The sequence below is a fragment of the Notothenia coriiceps genome, unplaced genomic scaffold (assembly GCF_000735185.1).
Source record: "Notothenia coriiceps isolate Sejong01 unplaced genomic scaffold, NC01 NC01_scaffold00037246, whole genome shotgun sequence".
Taxonomy (NCBI): domain Eukaryota; kingdom Metazoa; phylum Chordata; class Actinopteri; order Perciformes; family Nototheniidae; genus Notothenia; species Notothenia coriiceps.
Genome location: NW_011369947.1, coordinates 15456938 through 15472706, shown reverse-complemented (window position 1 = coordinate 15472706; position 15769 = coordinate 15456938). Strand labels below are relative to the sequence as shown.

Genomic DNA, 15769 nt, shown 5'->3' with positions numbered 1-15769 from the left:
AAACAAAATACAAATGAAAGCAAGGAATCTGATTGAAGTATTATAGATGTAGCAACCACAATTAAAATCACATCAGACCAAATTAAAAATATAAAAAACTAATTTATTTCATTTAAATATCATTAAAAAAAGATTAAACAATATGTATAATATACTGAGGTTATATTTGGGATGTATGATGTTCACTAGTTTATAATACATTTTGATTAAAAAAAGATTAAACAATATGTATAATATACTGAGGTTATATTTGGGATGTATGATGTTCACTAGTTTATAATACATTTTGATTGACCTCTTGTATGAATTAAACTTTGTGATGATGGGAAGATTGATTCATGTGAGGAACCATTAGTTTGGGGCATATTATAAAATGGTTGGTGGTGTTGGAGTTAAGCTCAAAGTTTGTTACTGGAACAAAACTTCTCTCGTTTTTTTTAGAGTAACCTTACACCTATATTAAATATATGTGAATCCCCTCTTCTACTTTTCATATTGCGAAAGAAAAAACATATATACGACGCCCCCTTGTGGATTCAGGGTATAGTGACAAAATCCATCCAACGTATTTTTTATTTTTTAGTATTCTGATTTTTGTTAATGTGAAAAAGCCATATTATATTATTTTAAATTGATACAAATATTAATTGTAAATTATACTCTTAGAAAGATTAATTGAGAAATATATGAAAAATGCAATTGCAAAAATCACAATTTAGTCATACACCTTTCTTTAAAATGAAAATGGTGACATAATTATAATATTGTATGTATCTGGTTTTTTATGTGGCAGGTGTGGAAATCTTACTTAATATGTAAGTGAGTATTTTGAGGTAGGCCTACATATAATGCTAATTAAAAAACTTTTGGCAGAAATTGTATTGTAAACAGTTGGAAAAAACAACCCACTTCTCAACAGCACATGATTAAAGTACTGTTTGTTTGAGGTGTTTCGTAATTGTAGAGGAAGTGTCAGACATGATGAAGCAGAGTCAGAGAGAGCGAGGGACTTTATCCTGATGTGAACTTCCTCCTTTAACTTTAAGTGATGTGTTTACACAGTCATAGTTTCTATGTATTAACTCATGATACTAATTATTCTCCAATTTTCTTTGTGAACTGCATTTCATTAAACCAGTAGTTTAGCCATTTTCGTGTATGTCATTCTTGAAACTATAAAAAAAGGCCATAAAAGGATAGTACATAATGATTTGTATACTACTGTTTCTTGCTTTTCTATTAACCATTTTGATCGCTATTAATAAACGTTTCCGACTGTCCATACACTGTAAAAAGGTAGGCTGTACGTTTAACACTCTTTTGGTTGTAAATACTAAATAAATCAGATGTTTCATAACTCAAACAGGCAAACAAATGTTCAACTTATATAATTGTTATGTGGGGTATCTTATATTTTTTGGTTTATGTATGACCTATGGAAACAAACGTGAATTTTTCTGAATAATGATTCGTATTATTAGCTGCCATGTGACTTGTTTATATTTTATTTTGTTATAATTTCACATCACTTCTACATTGTAGCCTTAGTTAACCAAACAGGATTTCTCCCTATCTTTTCTGTAGTTCAGCTTGTTGTTGGCTTTCAAAGCAGCATCCCAAACACTGATCATACATTAATGAATGTATGCTCATTAAGTAATGGCTTAACAAACAGCACTATCAAACTGATAAACCATAGCTCACCTTTAGACACACGTAACAAGCATGGAACATGGAACATGGTTGGGTTAGTGGAAAAGCAAAGAGAAAAATGTTTCCTCTTCGATGTTATAAAAACACTGATTCAGGGCAGATTAAGTTCACCTGTGGCTCCACCCAGAGCTTATCAGGATCATGGCAAACACACAATAATGCATTGTTAATAATAACAATCCATTCAGATGACACATAGGAATACAATTCTCTGAATAGGGTAACTCCATCCATTGTTGACGACAGTTTTATTTAACAAAGCACTACCAGTATTAAACCCAAATGAGTCATATTATATGTATTAATAGGTCAAACATTGGGTAAGGCTATTTTGCGATGTAACTGAACCCACACACACGCCACTAAATAAACTGTACATGTCTTTGTCTTTAAATTACTGCCTCACACTCAAATATAAATTACTCCCATAAATACGTTTTACAATATTGAAAACATTTATGACTTTGCCATCCTAAATATAACTTTTACAAATACAGAATGGAGCCAGTGGGACCACATGTAAGAGGAAATACAGTAAATCTGACCAAATCCTAAAGGTTAATACCAACACATTGTCTCCCAAACTGGGTAATGCAAAACCATACTGTAGCCTCCATACTGAAATCATATTGAAACACCTCCATATTTTAAATTTGAGGGCATCTTCCTAGCCTTTTTAACCCTGTTTATATCTGTAATAATAACACACTGCAACAACCCTTTACACTAATGCCTGATTGTTCTATAAGTTGGCCACTAGATGTCACCCACGCTTCATGTGAACACAGTCCACACTCAATGCAGAGTTAATGGAAGACGTTGGTCTGCAAATGGTTGTGGTCTCAGTAGGCCTCTTAACTTACGTAGTAGTACATACTATATTACGTAAGTTAGTACGTGTGTGTGTGTGTGTGTGTGTGTGTGTGTGTGTGTGTGTGTGTGTGTGTGTGTGTGTGTGTGTGTGTGCGCGCGCGCACGTTTGTAAACAACCCTTTGTGTACAGGGTTGATGGCATGGTCGAGTTGGGATCACACGGCGTGCAGCTGGTTAATGGCATATACAGAGTTGAGTTCCGGAGAGTGGAGAAAGTAATCAGGGCCGGTTGCCAGGCGGTTGCCTCCTCTGAGGGCCACACCACCGGCCCCAGGTGTCTGCAAGGCCTGATATTACTGCAGGGCAATGAGCTGCAACCAGTCACGATGAGTTGGGGTGAATACACACGCTCACACACGCTCACACACATGAAACCACACATACATTCAAGCTCAGACTAAAACACAGAAAGATACAGAGAGCAAACGTCAAGTCTCAACTTTGTACTGGTGAGATTTCAAGTGCATTTAATCCGATCTACAAAAGCTCCAGCTAGCATTGTGTATTGTTTTATAATTGTGTGGTAAGATTATATTGGAAGCCATCATTGGCATCCAAAAAGCTTTTGTTCAGTAATGCAAATGTCAACCCTTGCTGAGAATCCAGGTGCTCAAGATCGGACGAGATTAGTCCAGATTGGGTATTGTGAACATCAAACGCTTATTTCCTTAACATCTTGGGTGGAGGCATTGCCCCTCTCAAAGGCATATCTTTTTCCTCCAGGCAGGTGTAGTTTGGCAAGGCTTGTTAAACCCGAGACAGTTGATCAAATATTCAGCCAGGCTCATTGTGCTGCTGAGAGCTTTTGGATGTCTCTGGGACAGTGCAGTGCTGATAAAAACCAGCTTTGTAGTGCCTCAGTGCCAGCCTCCCTTTTGCTTTCCCTTTTTCGATGACTGCCCGGGCCAGCTAAATTAATTTTTGTATGATTTCCTTAAAAATAACCAAAGTAAAGAAAAGGCAGCCTTTAACTGGAGTAATCCATCTTACGCCAATGGTGTCAAAGTGATTCACGATTTCCAATTTAGCCGTGTTTGAATCTAAAGTAAATCAGACAGGACGGGTCCACCCTTTGTTCAGCCGGACGACAAACCCTCAGTGACAAGAGCTTTCAAACTAACATATCCCCCACATTCATCTTGTTCATTTATTACTTTAGACACCCTCTGCTTGTCCTACATAGATCAGCAAGCAAGGACCCCCCTGGTATTGTGTGGGGTTTCAGAGAAGGCATTAAAGCTGCGTGGCTGAAGCACTGATTGATCGGACAAGATCAGACAAAAGAGCAGTGGAATGGATAGGGCCCGGGTTTTTAACCCTATGTTTAATTACATTTGCTTTGATTAGTGACAACTGAATTCTCTGAGCAGGATGTGATGACAAATGAGTGAATACTGCAGTTTGCTGATCATAGACATCCACCCGCTGTGATATACTGTTGAAGCGTTTTCATTAATCCTCACATCACATACACCGACTGGTTTCTCTAAATGTGAGTGGATTATATACCTTCTTACTGGCCATCAATCAATTACAATTTTTTATTTCTTGTGCCTCTTTAAGATATTATTTTTACTGACCATATGTCGAGTCATTGCCACACTGCGAAACATACAGACTTAATAGAAAGGTAACTTAATAAGATTGGTGCTACAATCAATATATATATTTTACAATGGAACTACATTGCCACCACTCCCAACCCCAAAACAAAAAGGGTCAACCTGCAAAGAGTAGTTACATATAAAGCTATTGCCCAGGAGGCATACACTTAAACAAAAATACAATCAAGCTTTGGACAAAACAGATCCATTTCTTCATATAGAGATTTTGAATCAGAAGAAATATAATCTAAAACCTTTTGTACCTGAAGTGTCATGTGTATGTCCATTTCAAAATGAAAGTGCTGGGCATGTTGTGATGCAGATCCGTTTGATGTACCCTCAGAGCAAGAACAGGAACACAGGAATGGCTTTCATGATTGCTGACTTTAACGATCTTTGGAGTAGAAAGACTATCATAGAGCAAGGAATTTGAATAAGCATGTACAGAGGGGCTAGTTTGAAGTGTTTTTCAATATGGCATGATTTTGATTTATTAAATTATGGCCCCATTTGGAGTAAAATAGATAGTCGACAACGTCATACAGTGTGTTTTAGGGCAGGAAAACCTTGTGATTGTGACGGCCAAATACCAAGATGGTGATGGCCAAAAAGCCAAAACCAAATGTTTTATCCATAGCCCTCAAACCAATAAGTTATGTCCCTGTGTCCACTTATTTTATGCATGTAACCCATGTGTGTATTGTCATCACATTTTTCTATTGTTTAACCTCTGAACTTACACCCATTTGTGGCTTCTATGTCAAAACTTGTTTTCTTCATGAGGAAATACAATTTTGTACCCTGAGTGAACTGAGTCTTTATCTATTCAACAACAAAGCAAACACTTGCTTGAAAAAAAATGTGGTCCAGCTGGCCATAGATCATTTAGAGATCCTTGTGTGTTGACTGGCTTGCAGGTGTAACCTCAGCATGAGGTCCATCCTCGTCCAGGAGCAGCAACAACGCTCTGATTAATTGTTCCTGTCAGTTTAGGTCATTTGTTCTTCCTTTTACTCTGCATATTACTCATACCCGCTCCAACAAAGGCGCACGCTCACAACAGTGCAGAAGGACGTACAGGTACACAGCAGTGCACACATCACAAGTACACATGGACACAGAGATGGTCACTGGCACACACTAAGACCGACAAACAAAACCGCTTCCAAAGGCCGGCCTCATGTGTGAACGCAATTCATGCTCAGGCAGCCAGGCAACGCTCCAAGGTATTCATTACTATTGATGTCAGAATCCACAACAAGAAGTGATGGCTGAACCTCCTGCAGTCTGTACTGTTTAAAGCCGAGCTCCTCTCCCCCAGCTGTTGCTCTCTGTCTTCACTTAGAAAGGAGACTGTGAGGATTAATGCATTCTCTCCTGGGATCTCAGGGAAAAAGAACCTGGAGTTTCTGCTGAAGTGTTTCGCTCACATTGTGGTGATTCAGTCGCACAATATGTGCACTGTGGAGCAATGCTGAAAAATAACAAAATTGAAAATCATGACGGTGTCGCATTGTGCCATGTGTGCGGCTCAAGATAGATTCTGCTGATGCCTGTTAGGTCTTGTATCATTGTTACGGGTTTATCATGGTGGTGGATCGTGTTTTATGGCAACATAAGTAATGTTTGTATGGATGTTAAATAGAGAAAAAGAGGTGGATTTGTTCTTTGGTGTGACAGCTTTTCTCTCTTCTTTCACACATCGGGTGATTACTTTGATGCCTGTTCCCCTCAGGACTCCTGTTTGTTGCTGACGGTGCTCAGAGTTAGTGTTACTGATAACACAAACCTCAGTCGGCTAGCTGGTGCTGCTGAACGCTGGAGATACTGCTCATCTTGGCGAGTGCAGCTGTTCACTCCAGTCAATGTTTGTCACAAGCCTGCAGTGTTAGTAGCTTTGTTGTTGATTAAACAACGCTTTAATACATTGTGATAGCTTATTACTTCTGCTCTCATGATAAGCAATAGCTTACAATACATTATAATCTTTGAATGTTGTTTTGTTGTACCAGAAAAGCAAGTCATGATAAGAGAAAGGGGCACGCCAGTGTTGTGCCGTAGATTGAAGACTTGCCGTGGATTGAAGCCCTGTTCGCAAGGCTGACGTAATTTCAATTATTGGGCAGTTCGTCTAGTTTTCTAAGCAGAAGAACGAAATCAATTATTTACTATTGTTATTGTATCTGTGCCTCTCTCACACTGTTGATGTTCTTTTTTTTTTTAGAAAAGGTTAATCCTGGTGTCAATGGGGAAGATCTGCACGGTTCTCTAGAGCCCATGTTCAGCAGAACACGTGGTGCAGCTGTTTATTGTTTTGCTGTCAACTAATGATGTAGGCTGACCAGGCTGACACGGGTTTTTAAGCAGTTCTGAGTAAAGGTGAAATAAATACTTTACATTAAGTTATTTTTGTGTTTTGTAAATAATGATGTAATGCTTTGGAAAGGCAAAGAATAATAAAAAAAAATATATATGTACATTTCACCTTTATTTTACGATTGCAGGGATAACAATTCATCACATGCATAATAAATTCAAAAATTGGCAAAAATACCAATGTCAACAATGATGAACACTAATATTAAGAACAATACAAATGTATTATTGGTATTAGTATTATAATTAGCTTTACAAACCTAATGTAATCAATGGAGAAGATGCCACAAATGTAGACAATTTGGGTTAGGGTAGGTGTGCAGGTGAACAGCAAACACCAGTGTGATTGTGGTGACAGTACGACTATCTTGGACAAAGTTATAGTGAGGGTTCCAAATTCGGCAGCACCAACACTTGGTCTGCCACATGTGGAAGCCCCTCTTTAGTTTTTCAGCTGCTGAGCACTGAGTAAAATGCTTTTGTGTGCACAAACTATAGGTGAACAGTGAACAGCAAACACCAGTGTGAATTTGGTGACAGTACAACCACCCTTGACAAAGTTATAGTGGGGGTTCCAACTGTTCAGCTGAACATGGGCTGTAGAGAACCGTGCAGATCTTCCCTATTGACAGGGTGAGAGAGGCACAGATACAATAACAATAATACATTTTATTTGAGGGCACCTTTCAAAACATTCAATGTCACCTTACAATACACAAATAAATAAAATACGTAATTGGCATTACAATAAAAAAATGTGTTGCATAGAAAACCACAGAGGAAAATAACATTCTAAGGAGCAAACAATTCAAGTGAGTAAAGCCAGTTTGAACTAATTATTTGTTAGGCTTGATTTGAAATAACACAGTGTCTGACTATATCATTTATGTGATATCAAGTATCAGACACTTAAACAACAGAGAATGTGTTATAAAATAGTACTTCATGTATACTGACAAAACACATCTTAAACTTTCACCATGTGTTCTGTGGAATAAAACCTAAAAACTGAAGTTTATTCCAATACGAAAAATGTTACAGAGTAAATAATTTAGTGGGAATGCTGATCAATGGAGAAACTCTTCAGATTTGAAAAATCTGCTAACTGTTCCTTCATACTTTCACTCAGAAACCTCATTCCAACTTTAAAATGTTACACATCTTTCTGACATCATTCGTGTTAAACAACTTTTAAATCTGATTCATACTTTTAGAAATATTAAACATTGTTCAGGCCTTGGTAAAGAGGCCTTCTTCAGATTTTAGAGTGCGTGATGTCACAGCTAGAGTGGAGGACAGATTTAATTTTGCCTTCATATTTTCATTTAAAACTGCCATAATTCCCAAACCCTACATTCCTGAGACACAATTTTTCATGAGAAACGTAGGAAAACATCTCGTAGCTTTAAAAAAAAAAAAAAATGAAGCAAAACAAATTAAACAAAATGCCTCTTGAGGGCATGAAGTGACCATGGAAACTTTTGATCTCTGGACACTTCGTTATCTGAAATATAAACACCTGTGTAATGGAACACGATGATGTCATAACTCCAACTGACATGCTCAGAGCAGCAGACTTCAGATAATGGTTAATGGTCCTGCCCTCAACATGTCTATGTGCCATTAGTGAGTTTTCCTCAAAAGCTGTTGCCATGGCATCCCTTGCAATAAAACACGATATATACTGTAACTCCTATGAAAATTATCAAAAAGTGCTAAAACTTCAAATGTGTGCTAACAGTCCAGCCGTGAAGAGATCTATGGGACAGTTTTGAGATTTCTTCAAATGACGTTGCCATGGCAACACAATGCTGGCCATGGAACACAGTTTTCTCATAACTTCAGTGAAAATTCTCCAAACAGCCGAAAACTTCACAGGTTTGGTAACGATGCAGCCATCAACATATCTAAGCGTATTATGGGGTGTCATCAAATACCGTTGCCATGGCGACAGATCATTCGCCTTCAAGTTAGTTCAATAGTTTGCAGTTCAAATATTCTGCTGCTTTTCCAAGCCTTTTTACTTTCTTTTCTTCTCTCATCACACAACATTCAAGCCCCCAGTATTCATGTATAATTTCAATCTAAATTCTTCACTTTCTTCTTACACATTACATTTCAGCATAGCAGTTTAGCGTCAGCTTTTCAGCATAAAGCATTCCCACTAGCAATTTCTTCAGAAATTGGCATTCTCCTAGTTTTATTTCGTTTTTCCGCTTAGAAAACTAGACGAAACAGCCATACATTGAAATGACGTCAGCCTTTGCGCGTGCCCCGCCGAACAGGGCTTCAATCCCCGACAAGCCTTCAAATCTTCGGCACAACACACTGTACAACTAAATGCAATATAGATGGTCAAAATAATACATATTGAGGCTGGCAACATTATCTCTGACCCCCAACCATGTAATCTGACAGGTGAATAGAATTTGTTACACCATCAAATCGGAGATACAAGGTTAAGACTAAAGCAACTTTTTTGTGCAAGCCAGCCGATCCTCAATTAAAGGGGCCACATGTTAAATCACAGGACCAGATGTTGTAAAGGAGGGTGTGACGACTCCTCCCCCCTTCTGCAAGTCTTGTGTTCCCTATTGGGAAGTGTATCCTGTTTGTGCCCGCCCAATCATACGGCGGAGCTTCAAGAAGGCATAAATTCTGCCCAGCTGGTAAGGTCAGTCTTCTTCTGATCTGGCCTTGCTGCAGCAACCTCAGCCTTCTTCCTGTTCGTGCACCATCCAACATGCCTACAGCAACTTCACACGTCCACACACTGTCTGAAACGACTGACAATCTTATTCTTTTACATATCCAACTTACTAAGCTTGGAGCCACACGAGACGATAACACAAACGGACGCAATCGTTATCAAGAAAAAGTATTCCGTCCGCACGCAACGGGCACCAGAAACGTGTCCGTTCACCTAGACCGCTCGAAAGCGGCTGGAGACGCTGTAGTACATATGCCGGGAACTGTAAGTGGCGCTGTATTCCTGCCACAAAAGCCAGCGAAGAAGCACTTCCGCGCATGTTGCCCTTCCTGTTTATCTCTGCTGTGGACGCTCTGGCTCTTTTTCTCCCTCCCCGGAGGCAAGCGTTTGCCTCCTGCTGCCTGTAAATCTCTCCAGTAGTCCACCAAGCAGATGAAAAACACCCACCTCTCCGCCTCTTCCAAGGGACAAGGGAACCGTGGCGGCGGAGTTTCAGTTTTCCGATTTTTTTCCGCTGTCAACATATCCGTTAAGTTTAAACTCAAACATAGAAAAGTAACTCGGTCAAAGGTCTTTGTTATTTATTAAGCTTTAAAACCAATGAATAACAACTCTATATAATAATGTAATAGTAAAAAACGGAGCTCTTCTCTTCCTCCCCTCTTCTGAGAGCCCAGCAGCTGATCTCTGAGCAGGAGAGGTGGGGAGAGCCGGGGCTATTTCTTCAACGTTAGTCAGGAAATGGATCGTATAGGCGTAAACACGGAGCCCGTCTTTGCTCCCCCAGAGCGTTTTGTTTGCAGATCTACCCACCTGGACCCGTTTCGTTTTTCTGCGTTTCCATGTCGGCTCGTGTGGCCGAACGTCTATCTGATAGTGAACTGTAGCAGATACGACCGTTATCGTCCTTGTGTGGCCCAGGGCTTAAGAAGTTAATTGTGGTTAAATAAACAACTTATGGCATATAACTCTGTGTAGCCTCCCTCTTTGTTTGCCAGCCTTAAGGAAGGTGTAACAGAGGGTATTGGAGCATGTTGTCATCATACCTTACATTGTTTTTGCTTTCACTTAAGGCGCTAACAAAGCCTGTTGGTGTGGGCAGCACTCAAGTGTTCTAAAAGGGTGCAAAATATGGTAAATAAGGACAATATTTGGATTAACTATAAAATATGGATCTGGAAATGGTGGTACATCAGAGGGATGTCATAACAAAGATTTAAACAAACTGCTTACAAAGACAACAATCTGTCCAATCATCATCACCTGAATAAAAGAGTGCAAAACATAACAGAAACCAGATGTTTTCATACCGAGCATGAGGCGGCACTGACTAGTAATTGCAGTATAAAAATGATGTGAATCATATTGTTAAAATGGCCCTTATGCTGCGAGAGCTGAAATAAGTGCTTGATATTATGTTTACAAGGCTGATATTGAAATATTCCTTCCCGTCAATTAATACGCTCAGTCTTTCAATTATATTATCCGGAAGCCATAACGCTGGTTGTAGAGGTAAATGACTAGAGGAAATGTTTTAAAAAGAAATAACAGCCATCATTTTCAAACTGCGACGCTGTCTTTTCTCTTTTCCTTCTTTCTTTTGCCAGTTTATACCCGGGTTCAATGGTGGGGCGTTGACAAGCCCTTGTGGGGGGCTGCGTCTGTGTGTGTGGGCATTAGTTTTGCTGTCAGTAGCGCTTCCATGGGGGACTGTTGCCATTAAGCTGTTAGATTTTTGATTCACACCCAGTGGGGTGGGGCTTCAGGAGCCAGGCTGCCAACTGGCTGAGATCATGGACAGTAGCCTCCCCCTCTNAATTGTGGTTTACATTGTGGTTTACAACGAACATTGTATTTACATTTAATTCTTATTATTAAAAACAAATCCTTTTGACATGTTTGTTAAGATTATTTGTATTAAATGTAAATACAATGTTCGTTGTAAACCACAATGTAAACCACAATTAAATATTGAGCAGTTGGTCTGAATTAATAAGCGTTTTCTTTCTTTCTCTTTTTGTTATCATGATATGCCTGTGACTTGCTATAAGCATTTACAATTTAAAAATCCAAAAACCATGGTCATAATAAATTAACAAATGCATTCATTGATTATGATTAGAACTTGAATGATGTTTTTAACACCTATCCATTCATTTAATTTGTTAGCGGCAGATACAACCTATAGGGTGCCTAATTTGGTTTATTAAAAAAAATAAAACTGCTGCTGAAGTAAGTCAAGAGAAGAAATTTGTTTTAGAAATACAACGTTTTGGCAAACTTACATTCAACAGCCTCCTTTTTCCTGAGACCTTCTGTTGTTTTTAGGTCAACACTCTCCTTTAATCTTTTACTAAAGGAAGCAAGTCCTACAGCCAAGATGACAGGAGATGGGGAAGTAGAGAGATAAGAGCACAGTGATCTAATCTGATATTCAGGGAGAGTGCAGGGATAATGTCTCACATTTATTCTGTGAACTGCAGAAACCCTGTGCCTTCAAGTGTGGCAGCTTAAAAACTGAGAGGGACACTTAGCTACTGTAAGACTCAAGATAAGAGATGTAAACACGCTGATATTATCTGTAAATCAGGGGGATTAGCACTTAATACACTGCTTTGCCTGATACTATTACAGATCATCTTAGGCAATTTTAGGGAATGTTACTCTCTGGACGTGATCAAGGACTGATTATTGGGTTGTACATTCCCACCAGAGTTAACATATTATTCAGTGTTGTCAGGTGTGTGCTTAACCCCCACCTCTCCCTCTTGTTCTTTATCTGTGAACAGTAAGTCTTTCTAGTCCGTTAGTTGACACAAGAGTTTGGTATGCATACTGCTGTCAAAACTTGAGGCAGTGAGGAGAAGTGGAATTGGAAACACTACAAAACGTAACTTTAGTCGAATTCTTGAGCCTATATTTTCTTCACAAAATGTGAAAGGCATCTGTATGGAGCTAAATCTGGGCCAATATTTTATTTGTTATATAATATATATATTTCAAAAACAGAAAATTAAACTGAATGTTTAAGTTATGATCTTGAACTCTCGAAAAAATACAATATTGTATTAATCTAGAAATATGTTCTTTTAGGGTTGAATAATTATTTGGATTCAGTTCTGCAATTCTTTTTAAAATATATAAATTGTTTAATATTCAATACATGCCTTATTTTATTCCAGGTGTAGATTTTATATTTTCTGCACAGATTTTCAACAGAAAAAAAAAAAATATGAAAATATATATGGATATTAAATAGAAATACAGAAATTAATTCAAATAAAATTAAAACGTAACGTTTTATTTGAATATATTAAGAAAGGAAAAAAAAATGTTTAAATCCTTTTCTCAAATGATCAAAACCAATTTAGCTCTAATGGGTCGGGATGGAGCTTTTTACCTCAAATGTAATGGAAATGAAAATAAATGTCCTATAATAAGATCCAGAACGGAAACACTGAGGGGTCTGAAATTGTTGCAAAATGGTCAAGCATGGCAGCTTTTTGAGTATTATAGCTACAAAATATTATTTAGTAGAGTCAGTGAGTTCTGATGTATGGAAGCCCATTTCCGCCACTTGAAAAAAATAAAATCCCCATGAAAAGTCATAATTATGAGATAAAAAAGTCGAAATTATGAGATAAAAAGTCATAATAATGAGATAAAAAGTCATAATAATGAGATAAAAAGTCATAATTATGAGATAAGAAAGTCGAAATAATGAGATAAAAAGTCATAATTATGAGATAAGAAAGTCGAAATAATGAGATCGAAATAATGAGATAAAAAGTCATAATTATGAGATAAGAAAAGTCGAAATTATGAGATAAAAAGTCATAATAATGAGAAAAAAAGTCATATTGAGATAGAAAGTCATAATAATGAGATAAAAAGTCATAATTATGAGATACGAAAGTCAAAATAATGAGATAAAAAGTCATAATTATGAGATAAGAAGTGTGCATGTGCTGCAGTGGCGCTGTCTTCAAAGGTCCCTTCATCACCTTGCTGCTCTCCACCATGCAAACGGCATCTAGTCCTAAATAAGGTAACTATTACAGGTGACTTTTTTAAATGTTAGATGTTACATATAGCCTATATTGCAGCTAAACTACAACAATGCAGTTCAAATAGCTTTGACATTACCTGTTATGAATAATATATATGCCTATAGTTTTGTGGTAACGTTCACAGGTTAGAGTTAGGCTAGCAACTGACAGCAGCAGTATGCCTACATTATTGTCATTAGTGGCGTGTCTCTCATCAAACGTAGACTACGGTAGGTTTATCATGAGATTTCTTTAGCATCTTAACTCCCTATCAGGATTCAGAAATGTGAACACATTTCTGTCTGTTGAACAGCCATCTTTTAATCCTTAATATTGCATGTAAAATCAACCAACCAGGATAACCTGCATTTATTCATTCTATGTAATAATGATCTATCAATTGCAAGCTTGACAGGCTAATTTGGAAAACATGTGTGTGTCCTTACACACTACCTCATTTGGAGAAGACAACTGAATAGATTAGAGTAGAGTAGAATAGTTGTCATGTTGGATGAACACATTCCTGCAGTTTGTCTGAGACAGTGGCACGCGTCTCCTCCCTGCCCCTTCTTCTCTCTCAGATATAATTGCCTGAGCTCTGGCATCGGTCCAGGATGTTTTACGATTTTATCAGCTTGTTTTTGCCACGCCTCATCAGCATTCCTGCCCTGGCTAATGAAACTACAGCACACACCCACATAGGCAGGAACCCTTTCATATACATCCATCTTACAGTCTATAATAACAATATACATGTATTGCAAATAGATTTAACAAAGGTTACTCATGTTGATGTGATCCAGCTTGATGTTATAAAGAATACAGCTGGATTGAACCTGAGACAACATAAATCCATAAGCATGCTGCACGCTTTTGTTTGGCCCAAGGTAATTAGGAAGTCTGTCAACAAGCTAATAACTTCCCGACAACTCCCCCTGAAAAACCACCTCTGCTTCCCTCCCTCCCTCCCTGTTCCCCGGCCACACTTCCTCTTCGCCCTGCTGTGCCAGCTATCTTCCTTTTTACATTCATCATCTCAGATTTCTTCAACGGTTTATTCATTTCCTCTCTACAAGGACCTTGTGTTTTATTTTTTCATGTTCTTTCTTCTTTTGTTCTGCTTTTCCCCGCCACAATTTCAGCTTAGCCTCCATGTTCATCCATCAAGGGTGATAGCTCTATATTATAGCTGTCAGCCAGCTGTTTTTGCTTCGTGGTATTATAACAAATAATTACAGATCACGGTGCACCAAGTACTCTGAGGATTAAGAAGTAAATGACAATTGACCAAATAATGACACTTGCCGAGTGACTACTGACTGATCAGGGAGTTAGCAGAACACCTCAGACCGTTAGCCTGACATGCTAATCACAGGGGTGTAACATACAGTGTGAGTGGACGCATTGAAGCCAAATATAAAGATGAAAATCAGTAGATTATTATTGGCCATATTCCATGTCTTTCATTAAGTTTTTTCCATTGTGCTCTGCTGGGTTGTATTCCTTTGGTTTTGATTCATGTTCTCTAGCTAGACCCTCCAGAAAAACGCGATTCTGCGATCGCAGAATTTACCGCATAATCAGCAAAATGGCGCAGATTTTTAAAAGGCCACATATTTATCAAAAGACCGCATAATCCCCGCATTTTTCCACACAAAGTTGAAAAAAAAAAAAGTTAACTCGTCTTGACGTGACGTCATCAGCTCGCGCATCACAGAAGGTAAACAACACCGTATAGAGTGAACGTGTTGAGCTCACACGATAGAGAAAACACCAAGGTGAAAAAATCTAATCCATCTCATTTACCGACGAACATTTCTACTAAAGAACGGGCAAAAAGTGGGGGGGAACTATTCTGCACCCCGTGCAACTGTGTTTTGGAGCATAAGAGAAAATCGACGGTGATGACCCACTTTGATTCATTCAAACATTCGAAAATGCTTTCTGCTGCTGCGGACAAGAAAGCCAAACAACTCACGTTCACCGAGGCATCAACCTCCAAAACCCTTTCGAGGCTACAAGAAACGAAGTGAGTAGCCTACAAGATTGAAGCTGGTCAGATAACGAACGAGTAAATGAAAACAGAATGAGGCGGAGAAGTGTGTGTGTGTGTGTGGGGGGGGAGGTGTGTGTGTGTGTGTGAGATTAAAATAGCCCAATTGCTTTTACAATAAATAAACATTGAATGTGTTTAATTGAATAGAGGTCTTGCGCCCGTTTTTGAAACTAATACGCCCCGATTTAAGGAACCAATACGCCCGATTTTTAGGAACTAATACGCCTAATTATGTCCATCCCAAAAGTACACATAAATACGCCACCCTTTAACGCCCTCCCGTCTTTATCGCCTTTCAACGCTTTGATACGATAGACGCTCCTCCTTCCCTATGATATATAAAACTTTTACAACCCGACAGAATAAAAGAAGAGAGAGTGGGTGTTGG

General features: G+C 38.4%; 1 protein-coding gene across 1 annotated transcript in view; it reads right to left on the bottom strand.

The window, feature by feature from the left end:
* LOC104966470 (low-density lipoprotein receptor-related protein 1B-like) overlaps positions 1 to 15769 on the bottom strand; it is a 1038955-nt gene that overhangs the window by 306824 nt on the left and 716362 nt on the right. The window lies entirely within an intron of this gene.